The 23,152-nt window shown below is 46.0% G+C and overlaps 1 protein-coding gene across 6 annotated transcripts in view; it reads left to right on the top strand.

Annotated features, from left to right (window-relative positions):
- Positions 1 to 23,152, top strand: part of SLC6A9 (solute carrier family 6 member 9) — a 443,088-nt gene that overhangs the window by 21,704 nt on the left and 398,232 nt on the right. For 2 of the 6 annotated variants that reach the window (XM_069232788.1, XM_069232785.1), the window contains exon 1: positions 6,973 to 7,092. The exons of 2 other annotated variants lie outside the window; for them this stretch is intronic. The gene's annotated coding sequence lies outside the window, so the exon portion shown is untranslated. Of the gene's footprint in view, positions 1 to 6,972; positions 7,131 to 23,152 lie in introns of those variants that run through there. 2 more of the 6 variants (XM_069232787.1, XM_069232786.1) reach the window with 1 other exon arrangement.

Genomic DNA, 23,152 nt, shown 5'->3' with positions numbered 1-23,152 from the left:
CACATTTTCAAATGGGGAGCACAGCACACCATGGGGTGTTGTGTGGTTGGCAGAGACTTGTATTCATTGTGATCCTACTTAAGAAGCACTTTGTTGTCGCTTGAGAGTGACCAGAGGGCTGTGTAGCTCCTCCCAGGGCGATGGAGAAGGTGTGAAAGATTGGTAATTAAAATATAATCAGTCATAGTAGGTGGTTATGATTTACTCTGCTGGTCTGGTGTTATGTGTCATGGTTTCTGTGCTGGATACAGGTAAAAGAGGGAGCAGCCTACTAAGATAGTCTGTGTTATAGGTAGTCCTGTTGGGGATGGAGGAGGTCAGGGGACTAAACATATAAGCAATTACACAGGACCAGCCTAGCTAGAGGGACATTGTGAAATGGGTTTACATGGTTTCTGGGACAAGAGACCACAGTCTTATGAAAATGTAAGTTAATGGGTGTAATGTGAAAGAACAATTTATGTATGCCTAAAAGGTAGCCTCTCACCCCTTCAGAGCATTAGCCCATGTGGTGCACAGTGTACAGCGGAGTGTTCAAGTGCTGGGGTTTCGTCACTGGTACAGGGCTGGTCCGATTTGTCATAGGGCGTTGGCAGTGTTTCTCTTCCCTCATCTGCATGCATGAGTAGCGCTTAGAAGGGTTGTATTTGATTTCCTAGAAAACAATTACCAGGAAAACCATTACAGAGAATATATTTCCCCTAAAGTGTTTAAAGGAGATTTGTAGGATGAGTGCCATTTGCCTTTTATAGAAGTCAATTAATAGGATGTATTTTTCTCCCAGAATTGTCATTTGCATGCTTATTTTCCAAGCTGTAAATGCAGCTTCAGAAGAGCCCTTTCTATGTTTAAGCCCTGCCCATCGCTGAACTCCTAAAACCACTCCTAAACTGCATGCATCCCTGAACCCTAAAATGCACTCACCACCCCTAAACTCCACCCATCCCAGAATCCCTATTACCCCTTTCAACATCTAAACTCCACCATAACTGAACCCTAAAAACCTTTCACCACCCTAAACTCTATACATTTCTGAACCTTAAAACACTTTATGCCCTTAACATCCACCCATCCCTAACCACCAAATCCAACATCAACCCAAAACTCCACTAGTCTGTGTTCCCTAAATAACCCTCACCATCCTTAAACTCCACCTATCCCTGAAAACCCTTTTTTATGCCTGGGAAACAGGCGTTCACCCAAATGCACCAATGCCCCGGTATCCCTTACTCACTGCCTACTGACTACAACAGGTTTAATACCCCCCTGCAACACATTTCCCATCAGCCTTTAAGTTTGGGTTCAACATGTTCCAATGCTTTGTCTGCCTTTCAAAAGTATGAGAATACCCAGCTCAGGCTCATAGCTATCACCAGCGCAGCGGGTGCAGTGATCCCGGGTCCCGGGGAGCACGGGCACTCTGTATCCCAGTTAAGGCTGATTCTACTATACGACTGATGTGAGTACCCAGTTTCCTTACTTGGATTAGTGCAGCAGCACTGATCTTGCTTTTGTGTAATGTTCGATGCAGACATCTTTTTCACCTTCTAAACTGATGTATATAAACTAAAGGAGAAACGAAAACTGAGAAATCACATTATAGGAACCCAAATCATAGAAAACTAATTTTAAGGAGCAGGCAGTTATAAGGAAATACAAATAAACCAATAAACCAAGCATTAAAGGAAACATATAGATAATTTTATAGAAAAATTCTAAACTATATTAAACTTGGGTGGGGTTTAAGGGTAGTGGGGGATTTTGATTCGGGAATGTGCAATGTGTAGGAGTGATTAGTGTTTTTAGGGGTCAGGTATGGGTGGAGTTCAGCTATCCTCATTCCAGTGTTTGAGATTAAATATGCTATTGTGAGAAAATGAAACCCAACAATGGGCTTGAATTGTTGTCAGAATTTCCCCTGCAACCCAAAGCCCCCTTGATGTTTCAGCTTCCCGGCACACATTATATTTGTGATATATACTGGATGTATTGTAAGAAAATAAGTCACCCTGAACATGTGTTTTGGACTTTTCTTTCAGGCTGTCCTGAAATGCTTGAAATGTGTTGAACTGCTTTACATGGTGTATATTTACTAACATAAATTCAGTAGCAGGACTTTGGTACAGCCATTCATCCGAGGAAGACTGACATTGGGATGGCTTTAATCTATGAATTCTCAAAGTGCCAGGGTTCGTGGGACCCATGGGATCACGTATGATGCTCTGACTGCTTTTGCTTGCCCTGAAATATATAGAGATCTCATTACTATTATGTTACATTGATACACATCTATGTATTACTGTAGTGTTCCCTAGCCTGGTTTTAAACTACATTGATAAAAGTCTCTGCTATTATTACATCCATGCCTAGCTTTATTGTACCATAGGGATACATGTTTATACCATGAATCTATTAATATCTAACCCTTTCTTGGTACATAGGTATATTTATTCCATTGCTATATCAATATCTAGTCCTATCTCATTATACTGATACATGTCTATGCTATTACTACTGTATGTTGATACCAAGTCCTATCTTACAGTATAGGAACATGACTATACCATTACTATAGAGATACCTAGTCCTGTCTTACTACATTGAAACAACTCTATTCTATTGCTATATTGCTATTAGTCCCTTCTTACGGTGTAGGTACAAGTTTAGTTCATTACTACATCAATACCTAGTTCTATCTTACGACATTGCTACAAGTGTATACTATTAGTATATTGATACTAAGTCTTATCTTACAATATAGATAACAGTCTGTTCTATTACTGTATTTATACGTACTCCTATCTTACTACATTAATACAAGTTTATACTGTAAATCTGAGTCATATCTTACAATACAGGTACAAGTCAATACCATTACTATAGCAATACCTTGTCCTATCTTACTATATTGGTACACCTCTATAACATTACTAGATCAACACCTAGCTCGTTCTTACCACACTAGTACAAGTATTTATTATTACAATAGCTAGTCCTGTCTTGCTGTATTGAGCCAAGCATATACTATTGCTATAGTAATACCCAGTCCTATCCAACTGTGTTGCTTCACGTTTATACCATTACTGTATATATACAAATCCCCATCTCACTGCTTCAGTACAAGTCTATACCATACTCTTTTGATACTTCGTTCTATCATACTCTAGCTGTACACCATCGATATGGTCTATGCCATCATTATATCAATATCTGCACCTACATTGTATCGTATTGAAGTATTTATAGAGTACTTACTATCCCTATGTGGGATGCTGAGGCACTTGCCTAGGTGGGTAGCATGCTGCACCGTGTAGGTTGTGTGGTAGGAAGGATGTTGTCTTTGTTTTGATCCACTGTGGGACGTTTTTCCATGTCATGCGTGTTAACCACAAAGGTGCGGTTATCGTGGTATTGGCTCACGCATAGAATGGGGTTGATGATGAAGTATGACAGACGTGCAGTTTTATGGTTTTCGGTATGCTGACAGCTTTGAACAGCTCTGCAGGTCCGTCATGAATTTTTATATGATTATAAGCTGTTTAGCTGGTTACTGCACTGGGTTACTTAATCCGAGATTTTGTGTATAGTTGTGGTCCTGAGATGCACGGCTGTAGAGAGAGAAGTGGAGAATTCTGGTGGGATAGGCATTGTTATTGTCATCATCCCATATCCGAGTGTCATTCTGAGATGTACAGAAGTGCATAAATACTATTATTATAACTATTTGGGATCTGCGGTGGTGGACTGTATTAAAGTCCCCTGAATTGCCCATCAGTGTGTGACCCATCTCTTCAGTTATTCTTTGCCTTTTCCTTTAGTGATGTATTTTTCTTGGCTGTACAGTGCTGGTGATGGACATCCCTTGTACAGATAATTCATATGTGAATATAGGAGGTATAAATTACTGCATCGATAGAAGTCTTCACCATTACTGTAAATTTACAGATCACTATCTTGCTACATCAGTACAAGTTTATACTGTTACTCTTTCTATGCCTAGTCCTACAGATCTCAATATATTGATACAAAACCATACCATTACTATGTCAATACTTGCTCCTGCTACATTACCTCGTTGATACACCTCTGTACCTTTATTACATTGATACCTAGTCCTTACTTCCTGCATCAGTATGACTCAACTAATTGTGCTGCTATGATCAGATCATCAATGGCTACTGATGGTTCTCCTTGCCAGTTGTTGCGGCTAGTGCAAGGGAGCTCTGTTACTTCCGTATGCGTCTCATGTATTAGACATAGTACTTGTTAATTACCTATGCTTTTCATTAGATGGGGTGCTATGCTAGTTTCCTCTGTGTCTTCATTTGAAAGGGTTCTCTGTTAGTTTCCTCCGCATATTTTACTAGACAGGGCGCTATGTTACTTCCCTATGTGTCTTTCATTAGACAGGCTGCTCTGTTCCCTCTGCATCTTTTATTGGACGTGGTCCTCAGTTAGTTCTCTCTGCATCTTTCATTAGATGGGGGGCTATGTTAGTTCCCTCTGCATCTCTCGTGAGATGGGTGCTATGTTAATTCCCCCTGATCCCATCATTAGACGGAGTGCTATGTTCCCTCTGCATCTTTCGTTAGACGGGATGCTGTGTTTCCTCTGTATCTTTCATTAGACAGGGTACTATGTTCCCTCTGCATCTTTCATTAGATGAGGTACTATGTTTATTCTCTCTGCATCTTCCATTAGACTATGTTATTAGACCGGGTGCTGTGTTACTTCCTTTGCATCTTTCATGATTTAGGGTGCTATATTAGTTCCCGCTGCGTCAAATATTGGAAACGGTTCTGTCTTAGTTCCATCTACATATCTTACAATAGAAGGAGATATGAAGTCCACAATGGCCTTTCAGAAAACAACTGAATAAGTAATTATTAGTTGTGATTAATAGAAACCTGAAACCCCCAGAATATGAGGTCCTTTGTGGGACAAACTCCAGCTGGCATAGACCCAAATCGAACTTAATGGTAGGCCCAGTCACTATGAAAGTGGCCGATTGACCACTTTGGATATTAAGGCTCAAGCATGTAAATGTGTTTTTTTTTTTTTAGGAGAGGTGGAGCTGTTTTGGATATTTGGTGTACCAGGGCTGCCAAGGGCTCTAGGGCAAGGAAGTATAATGTGTCCCCATTTTGATACCTGTGCAATGAAATACAGCAATATTCAGTAGGCCCCTGTTAGTGGTTCAGCTGGGCCCTCAGGCTTCTGTGCCCCGGTGCAATTGCACCAGCTGCACCATTTACGGCTATGCCGTTGCCTGGGGAAATACAGCTCTGAGCACTTGAGAGTGGTTCGGCACACCAGCCCATTTGGCCGGCAACGGATCTGCGCTTGGCAGAACTGCAGCTGGGAGTAGGGCAGGAGTTGCAGACAGAGGGCTAGCTCAGCTCCCACCAGAGGTGCAGAGAATGCTCCCCTAGAAATGCCACAGACTCCCAGCACTCTGAATCTGCCTTTGCTCAACACCTCTGAGCTGCATGGACCCCCCATCACTGCACAGACCCTGCACAGATATGTACTAACTGCTCAGAAGCTGGTAAATAACTAGCTTAAACTCACTGTATGCAAATGGACCTGTAATTTCAGGTCCTCAGGATGTTTCCCATTGAAGAGAGTTTAACTGGCAAGCCCCTTTAACTCAAGCGGTGATATCAGCTGGATCGGTTATTGAAGTCTCTGTGTCTGTCAGAGTAGTTAAAAATAAGGATTGGCAAAGCTAATAGGTTTTGCCTTTATAAGATTTATTGGTTCCGTCAATGTTATGTTTTTTTTTAGACATGTTGCAAAATATGTATAAAAAGCACTGGGGCTTGGTAGGAAGGAAGGAACAGAAACAATGGACAGCAGGCAGGATGGTGGGAAAAGCAACAACAGGCCGGGGCATAGGAGGGAGGGGTCAGCAAAAGACAGTGGAAGGAAGGCGTGGCGGGAACATAATGGGGGAGCTTCGGGACAAGAGGAGAGAGAAGCAACAACAGACAGCAGGAGGAAGGCAGTGGGTGAGGAAACCATACTGTGCCTTCACTCTTCTAGAGTGCATGGCAAAATGTTGAGGAAAAAAAAAGTACGCACAGGTAATGGAAAGACACTGTCCATAAACAGGAAGCTGTGATAGGTCTATGCTCCATGGCAGAGACAGAAGCCCCAGGAAGAAAGCAGGAAAAGGTGAGCAGCCAGGAGGAAGCAGGAAGTTTGACCAATAAGAAGCAAGGAAATAAGAGTAACGTGGAAGCCAACCGATGGTAAGTAACGGGCGGGCTCTAAGCTAGTTCTTAACCTTTTTTTTAAATTTAACAATAGATTTTGCTGACAGAACATGCGTGCTGTTCATGCACTATCTAATAAGAATTCGGAAGGGGACCTCAAAGTACTTAAAAATACAGCATGGGAAATATGTGCTCAAAATGTAATGTGGAGTTACTGTATTATAGAGTTATAACATGGTTATAACACGTGACCTTAAATCCCAAATAAGTGTTACATTTGTGGAAAAATCTCTACTGCATGTTTAGCAATTGTTTTAATATAGATCTAAGATTCTTTTGGTGGCACATGTGACATCACATGCCCTTTGACCCTTTGGATGCCATCAGAGAATTTGACACGCTCGACTTATAAACCCAAAGATTGATCATTGAAAGATTTAATTGTAGTATTAAAAAACTCGACATTGACCCATAACCAGCATGAAACGGGCCGCTGCTAAAACTAGCAAAAGCCATATTCACTTGTAAAACTTTCCGCTAACTACCTGAGAAAGTGTCGCCCCAGCAATACCTGGAGACTGGAGTCTAATCACGGCCACAACGAGTGCGTCTCAAACTAAGAAAATGAACTGAGTAAAGCCGCATTCATCAGCTGAAGCCGATTCCTCGAGGGGTGGGAGGCGGCCCAATCAGAGGAGAGAACCTTGGTGACGTGGTGGAGGAACGCGCGAAAGTAAATCAGTCTAAGAAAAGACCTCCAGCAGCCACGCGGGGGAAATAATGTCAAGGGAAGAGGATGACGAGGTTTGAGTGCCGTAAGAGCAGCGGGGGCAGCCTGTCAGTAGAGTAAGGAACCTCAGCAGCAGATGGACAGGTATGTTTCCGCGAGCAGAGAAGACACCCCGAGAGCAGGTGAGCATGATTAAAACAGGTTAGCATGTTTGCAAAAATTACACAAGGTGTGCAAATTGACAACATTACAAAAAGTTGGCATGTTTACTAAAATTTAAAAAGTTAAGTATGTTTACAAAATTTACAAAGGGTTGGCATGTTTACAAAAATTAGAAACGTTTGGCATGTTTAGAACAATTACAAAGGGTTACGATGCCTACAAGAAGTTATGTTTCAGCCAGGGCACAAGTCGGGGATACACACAGGTGGAGGGCGTCCATCCACTATTATCACATGGTGCATGCCATTAACCCTGCCAAGAAGTTAGGCCCCCGTAAAATGTGATGAATTCGGTCCGGTGTAGGGGCACTTTCAGCAGAGCCCGTATGCTTTTGTTCGTTCTGAGCAGCAATGAGGCAGGAGGGAGAGCGCTTTCTTATTTTAAAGTCCTGCTGGCCTAGGACAAAGGCCGAATTTAAGAGGCTCTCGGGCCTCCTTCTGTTTGATTTTCCTGGCTCTGACCTGTCTGGAGCCTCACACCTAGCTGCAATGGAGGAAACCAAGGCACTAAGCTAATCACTTCACAGGTGCTTAAGAGAGGCACGGTTTTCAATTTGTTCAGTCCCTGTGTATAAGAGATATGCATGTACTGTCAGATTGTCTGATGTGTTGGCCTGTCCCAGTATTTACGCAAATAACAATTTTAACACCACTATTTTGCTTTATTTCTTTAATAGCGCTACTCATCCCAATGCAGGGTGTCAGAGCGCTTTACATCATACGTACTCAGCATAAGACAATAAATGATCAATGTACAGGATGTGTTACATAATGCGTCGAGGGTCACATTTCGTGCATAGCTCCCTGTGCTATATTATAAGGATTACAAGTTGTGAACGGCAAGTTACAAATGGATATATGTGCTAAAAGCAGTAACCGGCTTACCCATCTACATACATTAAAACAATCTGCATATTATATGCCGCGCTTCGCAGGAGACACATTAACCATCAATGCTACTTTGATTCAAAACTAGGACTAGGCAAAGCACAGATCTCTCCAGCAAATGTGTTAACCATAAGATATTTTAAAATGCCCATATCTCTGCGGTGTTAAGATCTCATTCCACTTCCTGTGTAAACCTTGGTAATAGGCCCAGGTCATGCTTCGTGTCCTTCTATAATGCTGGTTGAGAGGCCTCTGTGCTCTTCAAGTGCCTTGGCTTGCAGCTTGACAACATGTGGGTCTGCTGTGCTCTTGTGCGACCCACTATATAGTTCAATAATGAGCCTGTCTGCTCTGGTAGGGTCCTAGAGAATACTATAATAGGTCGAATTTTGTGTGGGTCCCTAATATATGGCTTGATAGTGTATCAGTGTTTGCATATTTGTTGTAGGTCTCTAATATACGGCTTGATAGTGTATCTGTGTTTCTTTGTTTTTTGTAGGTCTCTAATGAATGGCTTGATACACTGTGTGTGTGTTTTTGTAGGTCTCTAATATATGGCTTGGTAGTGTATTTGTGTCTGCAGGTTTTTGTAGGTCCCTAATATATGGCTTGGTAGTGTATTTGTGTCTGCAGGTTTTTTGTGGGCCCATAATATATGACTTGATAGTGCATCTGTGTTTGCATGTTTTTTGTAGGCTTCTAATAGATGGCTTGGTAGTGTATCTGTGTTTACAGGTTTTTGTAGGTCCCTAATATATGGCTTGATAGTGTATCTGTATCAATCAATCAATCACAGACATTTATAAAGCGCGCTACTTACCCGTTAGGGTTCCAAGGCACTGGGGGGAGGGGAGGGGTGAGGAGACTGCTACTGCTTGAAGAGCCAGGTCTTGAGGAGTCTTCTGAAGGCGAGTAGGTCCTGAGTCTGTCGGAGGTAGGTAGGGAGCGTGTTCCAGGTCTTGGCGGCGAGGTAGGTGAAGGATCTGCCACCGGAGGTGGTTTGTTGGATGCGGGGGACGGTGGCGAGGGCGAGGCTCGCGGATCGCAGTTGGCAGGTCGGTGTGTAGAAGTTGAGTCTGTCGTTGAGGTAGGAGGGGCCGGCGTTGTGGAGTGCTTTGTGTGCGTGGGTGAGGAGCTTGAAGGTGACCCTTTTGTCGACGGGAAGCCAGTGGAGCTCTTTGAGGTGGGGGGTGATGTGGCTGTGTCGGGGTGCGTTGGTGATGAGTCGGGCTGAGGCGTTTTGGATGCGTTGGAGTTGTTGGAGGTGTTTTGCTGGGATTCCTGCATAGAGTGCGTTGCCGTAGTCCAGTCTGCTGCTGACGAGGGCGTGGGTCACTGTCTTCCTGGTGTTGGTCGGGATCCATTTGTAGATCCTGCGGGGGGTGCGGAGGGTGTTGTAGCATGAGGAGGTGACGGCGCTGACTTGTCTGTCCATGGAGAGTGCAGAGTCGAGGATGAATCCCAAGTTGCGGGCGTGGTCGGTGGGTGTCGGAGCCGTTCCAAGGGTGGTGGGCCACCACGAGTCGTCCCAGGCGGAGGGGGATGTCCCGAGGATGAGGATTTCTGTCTTGTCGGTGTTGAGTTTCAGGCGGCTATTTCTCATCCAGTCGGCGACTGCTTTCATTCCTTCGTGGAGATTGGCTTTGGCGGTGGCAGGGTCGTTGGTGAGGGAGAGGATGAGCTGGGTGTCGTCGGCGTAGGTGATGATGTTGAGGTCGTAACGGCGGGCCACTTGTGCGAGGGGGGCCATGTAAATGTTGAACAGCGTTAGGCTCAGGGAGGAGCCCTGGGGGACGTCGCAGATGATGTTGTTGGCTTCTGAGCGGAAGGGGAGGTGGACGGTCTGTGTTCTGCCGGAGAGGAAGGATGAGGTCCAGGCTAGGGCTTTTTCCTGGATGCTGGCTTCTTGGAGGCGTGATAGTAGGGTGCGGTGGCAGACCGTGTCGAAGGCCGCAGAGAGGTCTAGGAGGATGAGGGCGGAGGTCTCGCCGTGGTCGAGTTAGTGTCTGATGTCATCTGTGGCGGCGATGAGGGCGGTCTCGGTGCTGTGGTTGCGTCTAAATCCGGTTTGTGAGGGGTCGAGGACGTTGTTGTCTTCGATGTGGCATGTCAGTTGAAGGTTGACGATCTTTTCTGCGACTTTTGCTGGGTAGGGGAGGAGAGAGATGGGGCGGAAGTTCTTGAGGTCCTTGGGGTCGGCTTTGGGTTTCTTGAGGAGGACGTTGATTTCTGCGTGCTTCCAGCTTTCCGTAAAAGGTGCCTGTTTCGAAGGAGGCGTTGATGATCTTGCAGAGTTGGGGCGCGTTGATAGAGTCGGCTTTGTTGAAGATGTGGTGGGGGCAGGGGTCAGTCGGTGATCCGGAGTGGATGGAGTTCATGATTTTGCGTGTTGCGTCGTCGTCGACGTTGGACCAGGCGGTGATGGGGTTGTCAATGCTTGAGTTCGAGGTGGTGACGGACGTGGGCGTGGTCGGGGTGTTGAAGCTGCTGTGGATATCCGCGATCTTGCTGTGGAAAAAAGCGGCGAGGGAGTCGCAGAGTTCCTGAGAGGGCGGGATGTCATTGACGTTGGCGCTGGGGGTGGATAGTTCCATTACGATGCGGAAGAGCTCTTTGCTGTCGTGCGCATTGTTGTCTAGGCGGTCTTTGAAGGAGGACCTCTTGATGGTCCTGATGAGGTGGTGGTGTCGGCGGGTTGCGTCTTTGAAGGTTGCGTGGTTGTCCGGTGTGCGTTCTTGGAGCCATTTCTTTTCCAGTTTCCTGCAGGCGCGTTTGGAGGCCAGGAGTTCGTTGGTGAACCAGGAGGCTTTCTTGCTGGTGAGGTTGCTGGGGGGTTTCTTCAGTGGGGCGAGGATGTTGGCGCAGTTGTTGATCCATTGTCTGAAGTTGCAGGCCGCGGTGTCTGGGTCGGTGGGCTCGTTCGGTGGGTTCTGGGAGAGGGTGCTGAGAAGTTGTTCTTTGGTGACTTTGCCCCAGTTGCGGCGGGGGAGTTGGCGCTGTGGTGGTGTGCAGTGTTTTTGTTGTAGGTGAAGTGGATGCAGTGGTGGTCGGTCCAGTAGGGTTCGGTGGTGTCGTTGAAGGTTTATGTGGTCGCTGGTGGAGAAGATGGCATCCAGTGTGTGTCCGGCGGCGTGGGTTGGTGACGTGACGAGTTGTCTGAGTCCGAGGTTCGGGAGGTTGCTGATTAGCGTGGTGGAGTTGTGGTCGTTGTTGTTCTCGAGGTGAAAATTGAGGTCCCCGAGGAGGATGTAGTCTGTGGAGGCGAGTGCGTGGGTGCTTGCGAGGTCAGCGATGGCGTCGCAGAACTGGGTCCGGGGGGTCTGTAAACGAGTGTTCCTCTGAGGGTGGTGTTGGGGTCGGTGTGGATCCGGAAGTGTAGAAGCTCTGCGGTGTTGAAGTGGTCGTCGGTGTGGGTGGTGATCTTGAGGGAGGATTTGTGGACGATGGCGAGACCTCCTCCGTAGCCGTTGATGCGGTCCCTGCGGGAGATCTTGTATCCGTCTGGGATGGCGATGGCGATGTCTGGCGCGGATGAGTCGTTCCACCATGTCTCGGTCAGGAAGGCTACGTCCGGGGCGGTGCTGTCGAGCAGGTCCCAGAGTTCTACGGTGTGTTTGCGTGCGGAGTATGCAGCGGAGGTGGTTCGGTCTGGTGGTCGTTGGCTTGGAGGTTCGGTCGCAGGAGAAGTGGCAGTTGCGGCAGGTGAAAGGTCCGTGGGTGTGCTTCGGGGCAGCTTGGTAGCAGTGTTGGTTTTGGTTTCGGCCGTTGTTGAGTGCGTGGAGGGAGGCGGCGTCATAGCTGAGCCTGGGCGGGGTGCGGAGCGGAGGGAAAAACGGGCGAGGGAGCGGCGAGTGGGGATGGGGGGTGGGAAATAACGCTAGGTAGCTAGAGGGGAGGGGGAGGTGGGAGGGCAGGGGGTGTGGAGAAGTGGAAAAAAGTCAGGGAAGCGGGCAGATGGCGCTGGATTGGGGGTGGGGGGGTCGGAGGAGGAGGGAGACGCGCAAGGGGAGAGAGCGAGATGTGGATCAAGCGCACAGAGGGGACAAAAACAATACAATGACTACTAGGCAACAGATACTAGCACAGAGGATACATGAATGAAATACAGTGAATTCAGTGGGCACAACAGAGACAACAAGACAACAGAGACAAAACGAAGAGACAAACAAAGTGAATACAAACACGACAGAAGCAAACCTTACTGCCCACCACTGGGCCACCAGGGATGAGGCGCAGGCGGGGGCCTGCGGGTGGAGGAGGGTCTCGAACACGGGCAGCAGCGGCAGTCAGGGACAGAGCACCTGCAGGGTGCGCTGCACGGCGGGGGAGCGTCCTGTCCTGACAACAGGGTCAGAGAACCTGCATATTGCGTGTGTATGTACTATTAGAGAATGAGTTCATGTGCTCTTTTAGATTTTAATTTATTGCTCGATAATGCATTTGCATCTTCTACGCATGACCTAATGTAGTGCTCAGAACAGGCCTGTGTGCTCATGAAGGACTGTGGCATACTGTCCAGTTATAAGTACATGTACTCAATGTATGTATGTATGTATTTATTTGTTTTTTAATATGCACAGAAGCAAAGTAATTTTTTTAGAGCCGCAGGGAAGGGTATGAAATATTGACTAGAAGAAGAATGATGGGCCCTATGCCAACACCAAGGGTGCGGGAGGTGGTAGAGGTCCATAACGACTGTGCTGATGATGCGTCTACCTGCTCTTCTAGGGATCCAGGGCTCTTCAAAGTTCCTTGTGCCCTTCTGGGGCGCTGTGCGTCTCTTATTCAAATCAACTCTTTTGCAGTTGTACAAAGTGCATGGTCCTTCGACCAGGTTTAATTTTGCATTTGAATCACCCTAATTTCTGGTCCGAATAGTTTAATAGTCGCTAGCAATAATTTCCCACACTTCTTACACTGCTCCGGTTGTGCAATTGCGCGATGGCTAAAGCTACAGTGAGAAGCCTTTCTTTCAACGAGGGGACGTGAAGAATGTGTGAGATAAAGCACAAGTAGGGAACAGGATGTCAGACCACAGGACAAGAGGTGCTGCCGGCTTGGGTGAGAGGGAGCAACCATTGATTAGATGTCAAAGGACAAAACACTGAACAACTCTGTGATGGAGCTTAGCCAGCCTGGCCATCCAGTTGAGATGGGAGGAGGTTTCTTTGCCTTTTTCACCCAGCTACTCATGCTGTGCTTCCCCTGCACCCACCAACTGCAGTAGAGCGAGAAGTTTCTCCTATCTTTTTTTTCATGACGTTTCAATTGAACAGAGCCCGAGTTCATTCTTGCTGGATTGGAACTTGGATCCTTTGATCAGTTGAATATTTGCCCACAGTCCTGCCCCTATTAAACATTGTCCTTGTCCGTCTTCTTGCTTCCACAAAGCGTGCGTCATGGAAGAGCTGGAGCTCCTCCTCGACGCGTTTTCCTTCATTCCTCTTGGTGACTGCAATGTTGAGCAACAAGAACTAGTTGTTACTACTCATGACCTCCAGCCTCCACCTCCCGTCAGTTCTCTCATGTCTTCTCTATGCGTATCACCCAATCCTCCATCACGAAGGGAGAGACTTCCTGTGGCTGGAGATCAACATACGAGGAATGGCAGGGGATCATGCAGGGTGCTAGTGTGGGTGGTTTGAGCTCTCCGGGACAGCGCTGGGGTGTTGGGGGTTGGAAGAAGGAACTCTGCCGGGGAATGGGTCGAGCTCAAGGAGCAGGGAACAATGTGGGCTTGAGCTGTCTGGTCAAGGGACGTGGGGGCTCAGATGGGGGACAAATGTCGAGCAGTACTAGTCCTCGTCCTAGTATCTCGTTCCACAAAGCTTTCAACATTTTAGTACTGGAAGATGTGAGTCTGTAAGCACGTCTGGCCTTATTTGATCTTTTATAATTTATTTATAAGGGGACGCGTTAGAGATTCGATGGACCTTTTAACTGTGCTTAGAGTGACTCCACCATAGTTGTCATCAATATCATAATCTAATCAATCGCAGATATGTGCCACAAATCAATTATTAGAAACTTTGAGTCAGTAATCTTTACACACCATGATACATGTGGCCATGAATAACCACACCTTTCCGGTATAAGTTAGAAAGTTTATTTCCCTTTATTAACAAGTGGGCAAATTTCCCAAGCCACACATTATTTTCGGCATTAGCTAAAATCATGTTAATTCTTGACCCCTTGACAAATGCCAATTTGTTAGAGAATAATTCAACTTTCACAAGTCCCTAGTCTTGGCGACATCTGACAGCCCTGAAGACAATTATCTGGTTCTGCATCAGCACTTCTTTCTTTTCTTCCCTTTGAAGAGTCCATCATGTCTTTCAGATTTTTCAGTTCCCTACTGACCAATTGGCGTCTGGCGTTACTGCAGCTCCATTACACTGAGATGCTCCATCATGTCCTGTTATGGCTCCCATTCCCTTCCAGGCATGGCTTCTCCAGACCTGCTGGGCTGTCCCTTTAGCTGTCGAGTTCCTTCTCTGGATAGCCCTTAGTTTGCACCCATCCCTCATCCTTGTGCACCCTTTGGCATGGTTGGACACATTGACCTACATACACGTAATGTTCACCTTTCAGTAAAGCCCGCTCCCACACTCTGCCATGCTACAGCCATTGACATTGGCAATGCAGCAGAGGTCACAGGAGGCAAGGTACAGAGAGTGCTCGGTGTCCAGTGAGGACAGTACTAGAGAGTTGAGGTGCTGCCATGGCAACTGCCGTGTGAAAAGCCACGTGAAAGAGGGGGTGATAGTTGGTGCACATCAGTGTCTCTTGATATGTGGTGCTGAGGGAATCTTGCTGGTCACCGGCTTCATACAGCTGTGGGAGAGGGCAGCATAACATACTTCTGCAGGACACCAGCGAGCACCTGGGGGGAAAACAGCCTTTAACAGAAAACTGCCAGTCCAGATAATATACAAAACCATCAATTGAGGTACCCCATGTACTTTGGTAATGCCGGTCTGTTATATTGCAAATTGAAGGTGTCCCCTGTGGTGGCAGCTGCCCACTAGACAGTAGGCCCAGGTCTCCTGCAGATGTGCCCCCTTGCGGCTGCCACAGAAATTCTAATTTCGGCTTCTCAAATGCAACTGATGGCCTCGCCAGGTACTGTCAGGAGGTGAACGCCTGATTAAAACACAAGGGAGTGAAGTTCTTCTGTTTTTGTTAATATTATTTTGTCCTCACCTGACTGAGCATTAGGGAGTTGGGAACGTGCAGGGTTTGGTTGGTTGAGGGCTATGTTTTGGGTGGTGTGCCTGTTGCCCATCAACCAATCATGAATTAGCTGATGCTGTTTGATTGTGGCTGCATCGAAAGTTTGGAATGTTCTTCCAATCTCTAGGCCTGAATCCTCTACTCATGAGTTCAAGTAGCTTTGTCACCAAGCTTTTACGTGTCAATTGTCACTTTGTCACCAAGCTTTTTCGTGTCAATTGTCCTCTACCCTGTCGTCTCATTCTCACAGTGCCTAGAGACACTTGCTTGTAGCATGTTTTACAAGCAGCAGTACTGTTACATTGAATGCACACAGTGAAATGGAATGCATATAGCGGTTAGTAAAGGTAAAAGATGTCCCTTAGCGAATTCTTAGATATCCATTATTTGCTTGAATTTTTAAAGATGACCACCAGAATTCTACCTTCCCCTCAATTACATAGACACAGAGGGGCTCATTATGAGTCCAAACTTCCGACGGGGAGGTTGCATCCACACAGGCTACCTCCCCGCTGACCCCATTAAGAGTTTCCCGCTAGGTCAGCGGGTGGAAACCTGAGTTTCCATCAACTGGCCTAGCGGTAAACAGCTACAGCATTGTCTCTGGCTCGTAATCAAGCCAACTGCAATGCTGTAGTGGGCAGGGTGCACCAGCACCCTCGCAATGTTCACTGTCTGCATAGCAGACAGTGAACATTGCGAGGGTGCTGGCTTGGGGGGACCCTGCACTGCCCATGCCAAGTGCATTGGCAGTCCAGGGGCCCCCCTGGGGCCCCCTACAACCTTTCTCTGTCGGCATTTTCGCCATGAAACCCCTGGTGGAGAAAGGGGTCATAATCCTCTGGTGGATTACGATCACTGCCATATCCAGACCAGAGCTGGTGGATCCTTGGTTATGCGGCGGTCCGACCGCCATCCGCGAGTGGGGGTCTAGTGACCAATAGACTCGTAATGAGGCCCAGAGTAATATAAGAGTAGTAACATTAGTGCAGGCTTCCTTTGCCTCAGAACAATTTCAGTACCGATAGCAGCAGTTAAATATCAAATATAAATAATAATAGTGGAGCACTCAAAGTTTTTTTTTTTTGAACTCATTAATATCTTACTAAGTAAGACGTCGGGAGAAATGTAATAAGTAAGTACATGAAGTATAAAGGAGGGAAAGCCAAGCATGAAAATGTTAACTAAGAAACCATATGGGTGTCCACATTCATTTGAACATTATCATCTTTAACAATAATAATTTATTTCTATATGTTAAAAAGCAATATACAACTCGTCAAAACCATAATTCATAGAATCACATAAAAAACAGCAACAAAGCAGTTTACTTATAGAAATAAACTAAGAAAAATGTGTCTAACATTTCGATGTCAATAGAGCTCAAGTATCCAATCTTTGTGGGACATTGGCCAATGGTGATAAGATAAAGTTCATATGATAATGATCCAGATATTTAGTCCTTGTTGGTCCTCAACTGATGGAGATAAATTTCAGCCTGTGTGGTGTTTTGGCCAGTCCTTATAAATCCTCAACCAATAAAGGTGAGTTTCAACCCATATGATGTTGTAGCCGACACGTGTTTCGTCCCATTCTGGGACTTTCTCAAGTCTTATATTCTGTTCAAGAAAAAACACTCCAAGTCTCAAATTCAAAAGAGTCCAACTCTCATTGTTAGTTTGTTTATTTGTTTTATAATGTCCTGGTTTGAGTCTTTATCATCTTTTGGTTCTTCCGTATTTCAAATTTTCAGATTACCAATGCGGGTCTGTACATCGCTCAGATATACGAAACGCTGGTTTTGAGGCATCGGATCAGACATATACACGTTATCATATGCGACGTACAGACCGGCATTGGCACCTTCCTTTTGACATCCACTGCCTTTATGGACCACTGAAAAGCCCAGGGGCACCTTACCTATAACACCCACCACCAGAACTGTGAAACGAACATTTAATCTGCAAATGTCTTGATATAGTTAACTAATGGAATTTAAAATTGCAACTTAAGAAGCATTTGTCTGCTTGGAAAAAAGGGATTGTGGCACAAGTGGTTCAAACCTGTAGCTAAAGAGTTGGGACACTTAAGCTTGCATTTTGCGGAAATTACCAATACAGGGCACTGAAAGAGATCAGAGAGTGTGCAGATAAATCAGAAGACTGATAAATAAAATCGATGCAATGAAATCAAATTACATGCAGACTTGTTTATCCCTCGCGTGCATCGCCATTTCACTACATTAGCTTGATTTTATATTACAAAATAGACCACTAGTGGCACTTGTGGACTACATTAGTTAACTTGACCCCGAGTGAGCACAACTAGGCCTCTAGGGTCCCTTCCCCGCTTGACAACCTTTATAGTCAGTTAATATCTTACCTTTTTGGGGCAAGCAGTATTCTATCTCTTGCATGAAGTATAACATTTTTTGTGAAAAGAAATGATGTGCCCTCTTTTTCCACTCCCCTTTGAAGTTTGCAACTTTAATATTTCATGGTTTCTCATTTAAAATATTGCTCTGAGCTCTGTGGTCTTCTGAACTATCTCTTCTTCCCATCTGCCAATCTTTATTTTTCATTTTCTTCATGAACTCCCATTATATCCTCAGATATCATAATATTTAGCTCCTCTTCACTGATTTCTAATATATATTCATTCTCCTTTTCATTACCTATGTTCACTAGTAGCATTTCATCGAAATCTCCAGAGCAGTGGAAATAACATCACAAACTCAGGGGGCTCAAGCTGTACTTCACCGAGAAGGCCCACGCAAGCCCCCCACCATGTCTGAGGCTGCTCTATAACCAGGGAGAAGTGATGGTGCCTAGCATCTCTGTCTGGACTTTCCTTTTTAGGGCAGTACCAAGACTGATTGGCTTTTTGGTAACCCCCGGCTGGACTTGCACAGCCGGCTAAAAGACAATGACCTGAAAGGTGGCCAATGTATCTAGTAATGGCTGAGATCATTTTTCAGGAAGTGACATCACACAATGTTTGTTCCTTCTTCCAGGTCACTGCTTTTATTGAGAAGTGCAGCTGCACAATGTTCATAAACAGTAATTGATGCGTCGTGCAAAAACTACCTGCAATTATACCTAGGGACATCTAAACTTCTCACTTCTTAGAAAGCATGCATTGTCAGATTGGTTAAATGGGAGGGACTGAAAAGCAGTCCATGGTTGTTGCAAGCAGGGGTGTGAGAGAAGCCCTACATCCCTGCTCGCAAGAACTATGGAGTGTTTTTCAATCCCCTCCAGTTACTTCCTTACCTTCCCCTCAAGGCACCTCTGCTCGTACTGTCCTAAGATATGTTCTTTCACTACCGCCCCCTTGTTTGCCTCTTTTTTTTCATTCAGGGCAGTGGGGATGTCCAAAGAACTTCTTGGTCAACTCTCCTCTGGGGATATTGTGCGCTCTTCTTCTCTGTCAAGGCAGCACCGTTGCACCCAAGTTCGATTTTCCTTGTAGGCACTGACCATGGATATCAATTTAATGTGGATTCGCTCTGTGCGTGCATAATCTTCCGGGATTTCCTAAATGGCTGGAATTTAGTTTGCGATCCTGGATCGGTGCTTGACTCCCTGTGTTGCTTGTTGTTCTTTATTGTTTGCCTCTAAACTATAGAGCGTCTACATATGTGGCTTTCCCGCTCTTGATTACAAAACCTGCTAAGATTATTTTCTAGCTCTTGCATGCTATTGTGAGGTGATAAAACGCTATGTTCATGTAACATAATTTGAATAATTGCCAGATTGATCCTTTTGTAGATCTGTGTTGTTAGTGGTGTTGGTTAGTGGTGGAATTTCCTGGATAGCCTCTGGCTAAATCCTGTTGTAGCTTGGTAGATCGATGTGTAATCCTGTTGTAGCTTGGTAGATCGATGTGTAATCCTGTTGTAGCTTGGTAGATCGATGTGTTGTTTAGTGGTGTATACTGGATAGTTACCAGTAAGATCTTATTGTAAATCAGTGGATCCATGTGTTGAAATATTCTGGATAGTGGCTGTCAAGATGATGTTGTAGATGGATGGATGGATCGATGTGGTGCTTATCGATGGAATATATTGGATAGAGGCCTCGTGTATCTTGTTGTGGTTCACTGGAACAATGCGGTATTTTTATGGTTGTTTTATTGGGCAGTGGCCATGTAGATCTATTTTGTGGATCAGTGTAATAATGAGGTGTTAAGTCGTGGACTATACTGGATGGTGGCCATGTATATCCACGTGGTTATCTGTGAGGGACATTTTCTCTGCGGATGCCTGTGCCGAGATACTGCTATTTCGTTCTGCAGGGGTGCATAGTTGTCGATTTCATGATATGATGTAAACACAAACTGCAAAATAAATACTTGTTTTTGCTTCTTTGATTGACCTGAAAACCTCTTTTTCATCTTGGTGTAAGTTTATGGGGAGGGTGAACAGGTGTCCCGGATTTGCAAGGACAGTCCCGTTTTTTTCACCAGCTGTTCCAGCAGATTTTGGTAAATGTAGCTCATTTTGCGGTTTTAAAAGAGGGTCACCTGAAAACGGTGGGAGGTGTTTTTTGTTTTGTTTTCCAAAGCAGAGATACTTAGCAGGTGATATCAGAAAACAATTTAATTAACAGGCATTACACTGGCTTCAGAAATGTGCATTTTATGTATGTTCTTAGTGCCTCTTCTGTAACTTTATGCTGATGAGCGCTGTCATTCTTTGTGCTTGGTTGAAGTAAAAGTGTAGTCCTTCTTCTATTTTTGTGAAATGGCCCGGTTTTTGGCTTTAAAATTCTGGTCACACTATTTGTGGGTTAAAAGGGAAGTTGAGCTGTTCAGCTGATCTCAGTGTGACGGGGCACTTTGTGAAACATTGGCACATTCTGGAATTGTCTTTTAGAAGGAACTTTTAGTAGTCATAGGCGTGCAAAGTTCACTACTAAGTCACTATACCAAGCTACCCACATAATTGCTAAACAGTTGAACTTTGGGGGTCAGAGAAGTCGCCAGATATATCAGGTCCATGCTTTTTTCACTTTAGCAACTTGTTTAATTCTTGACAGATTACCCTTGGAGGCTTTTTGTGAGACAAGAAAATCTTTGTGATCCTCAAAAACCATCACACCTGTCAAAGTCACTTTATCCTTCTGTGCCTGGTATTTTCTGGTTGGGTAAAGTGAGGTGATTCCTGCAGGTCCAGTCCAATATTAAGCCTGTAAGAGGTACTGGGCTTCCAAATGACTACGGAGCACATAGTTTACCTAGCGTGTGACTGTCACACACATGAGGAAGGACTCTGTGGGAAGATCACTTTAATAGCAGAGGCTGGTGCAAATCTCAAGGGGACAGGAAAAATAAAAAAAATAATATAAAAAAAAACACCTTCACGGATGACACTGGCCGCCTCGCACTCCTCTTCTCTACGGGTGGACCAGCACTCACTGGGACACCAGCACAGGCTCCCCAGCAATCCTAGCGCTGCTTTCATGCTAAAACTAGCATGGAAGCAGCGTCAGTATTGGGCTTAGCGACCTGGACTGCTGCTCAGACACAACCCTGGGATCTGTGCAGTTTCTCTAGTCCGGCTGTTCAACACAGCTAGGTTGGAGAAACCGAAGTGTGCATGTGTGTTTGCCCGGCCTAAGATGGCCGGTCAAACACACATGCGCACTTAGGTGCACTTTCTCCTCCTCCTCTCCCTGCCTTCTCCAGTGGCCCAGCCCCATCCCTCCCTGCACATGCTGCTGGCTGAGCCAGCAGCTGTAAAATGAAACAATAATATAATTTTTATTTTACAGCTCCTGGCTCTTAGCCCGAAGGCGACGCTCCTTTGCCATTCCGAAGTAGCCGCCTTGAAAATGCACTGATTTTATACCTTCATTACAGGGGGCTCTTAAATTTGAGTTGGGTAGAAATGGGCATTTTAGCTCTAATTGGCATTGTTACAGTTGTACCGCAAGTGGTAATATTCTGGTTGATACTGGCAACAGATACTCCAGCAAAACCAGGTGGAACATATCCACCATACAAAAAGCCAGAACTGAGGAATGACATGCGGAAATGTGTGTTGTAACATCAATTTCCACGTTATTCCCCATACAAAAACCCGCAACTCAGGAATAACATGCGGAAATGTGTGTGGTACCATCAATTTCCACATGTTATGCTACACTGTTAATGGCTCAGTACGGGTGCTGTAATCCTGGTGGCAGTGGAGGTAAATAGATTTTTTGGTTCTTAAATTAGTAAACTTTTCATTTAAGTTTGGGATACATTTGATGAAACGCAGTGTTGAATGTGCAGTGATGCATCGTGGTTTCCTTATTTGCTCTGAATTCTTCTCCAGGAGAGCTGATTTACTCTCCCTAAGGATACACCCCCTTTTAAACAAAGAAGTGCCAGCGTGCTGTGTTACACCCCCCCATACTCTACACTTGCACTCTCACACTCTGCACCGGAACTCTGACACTCTACCGCCTGTATAGACACTCTGTACTGCCACTCTCACACTCTGCACCGCCACTCTCACACACTGCACCGCCTGTCTAACACTCCGTGCCACCACTCTCACACTCTGTACCGCCACTCTCACACTCTGCACCTCCTGTCTAACACTCCGTACTGCCACTCTCACACTCTGCACCGCATGTCTAACACTCCGTACTGCCACTCTCACACTCTGCACCACCCATCCAACACTGTACTGCCACTTTCACACTCTGTACCGTCACTCACACTCTGTACCGTCACTCACACTCTGTACTGCCCATCTCACACTCTCCAGTGCCCTTCTAACACTCTGCACCACCACTCTCACACTCTGCACCGCCACTCTGACACTGTACTGCTACTCTGTACCACCACTTTCACACTCTGTGCCACCCGACTAACACTCTGTACTGCCACTCTCACACTCTGTACTGAAACTCTCACAATATATACCTCCACTCTCACACTCTGCACTGCCACTCTCACACTATGCAATGCCCTTCTAACACTCTACACCGCCACTCTCACACTCTGCACCACCTAACACTCCGTGTCGCCACTCTCACACTCTGTACCGCCACTCTCACACTCTGCACCACCTGTCTAACACTCCGTGCCGCCACTCTCACATTCTGTACCCCCACTCTCACACTCTGCACCACCTGTCTAACACACCGTGCCGCCACTCTCACTCTTTACCACCACTCTCACACTGCACTGCCTGTCTAACACTCCGTGCCACCACTCTCACACTCTGTACCGACACTCTCACACTCTGCACCACCTGTCTAACACTCCGTACTGCCACTCTCACACTCTGCACCACCCATCCAACACTGTACTGCCACTCACACTGCACTCTCACACTCTGTACCGCCCCTCTCACACTGCACCGCCTATCTAACACTCCGTGCCGCCACTCTCACACTCTGCACCGCCTGTCTAACACTCTGTGCCGCCACTCTCACACTCCGTACTGCCACTCTCACACTCTGAGCTGCCTGTCTAACACTCCGTACTGCCACTCTCACACTCTGCACCACCCATCCAACACTGTACTGCCACTTTCACACTCTGTACCGTCACTCACACTCTGTACTGCCCATCTCACACTCTGTACTGCCCATCTCACACTCTCCAGTGCCCTTCTAACACTCTGCACCACCACTCACACACTGCACCGCCACTCTCACACTGTACTGCTACTCTGTACCACCACTCTCACACTCTGTGCCACCTGACTAACACTCTGTACTGCCACTCTCACACTCTGTACTGTTACTCTCACAATATATACCTTCACTCTCACACTCTGCACTGCCACTCTCACACTCTGCACCACCTGTCTAACACTCCGTGCCGCCACTCTCACACTCCGTGCCGCCACTCTCACACTC

This window comes from Pleurodeles waltl, chromosome 4_2 (assembly GCF_031143425.1).
Source record: "Pleurodeles waltl isolate 20211129_DDA chromosome 4_2, aPleWal1.hap1.20221129, whole genome shotgun sequence".
In the NCBI taxonomy this organism is placed as follows: domain Eukaryota; kingdom Metazoa; phylum Chordata; class Amphibia; order Caudata; family Salamandridae; genus Pleurodeles; species Pleurodeles waltl.
The sequence above is the reverse complement of the archived record's forward strand: the minus strand, read 5'-3'. Positions and strand labels throughout refer to the sequence as shown.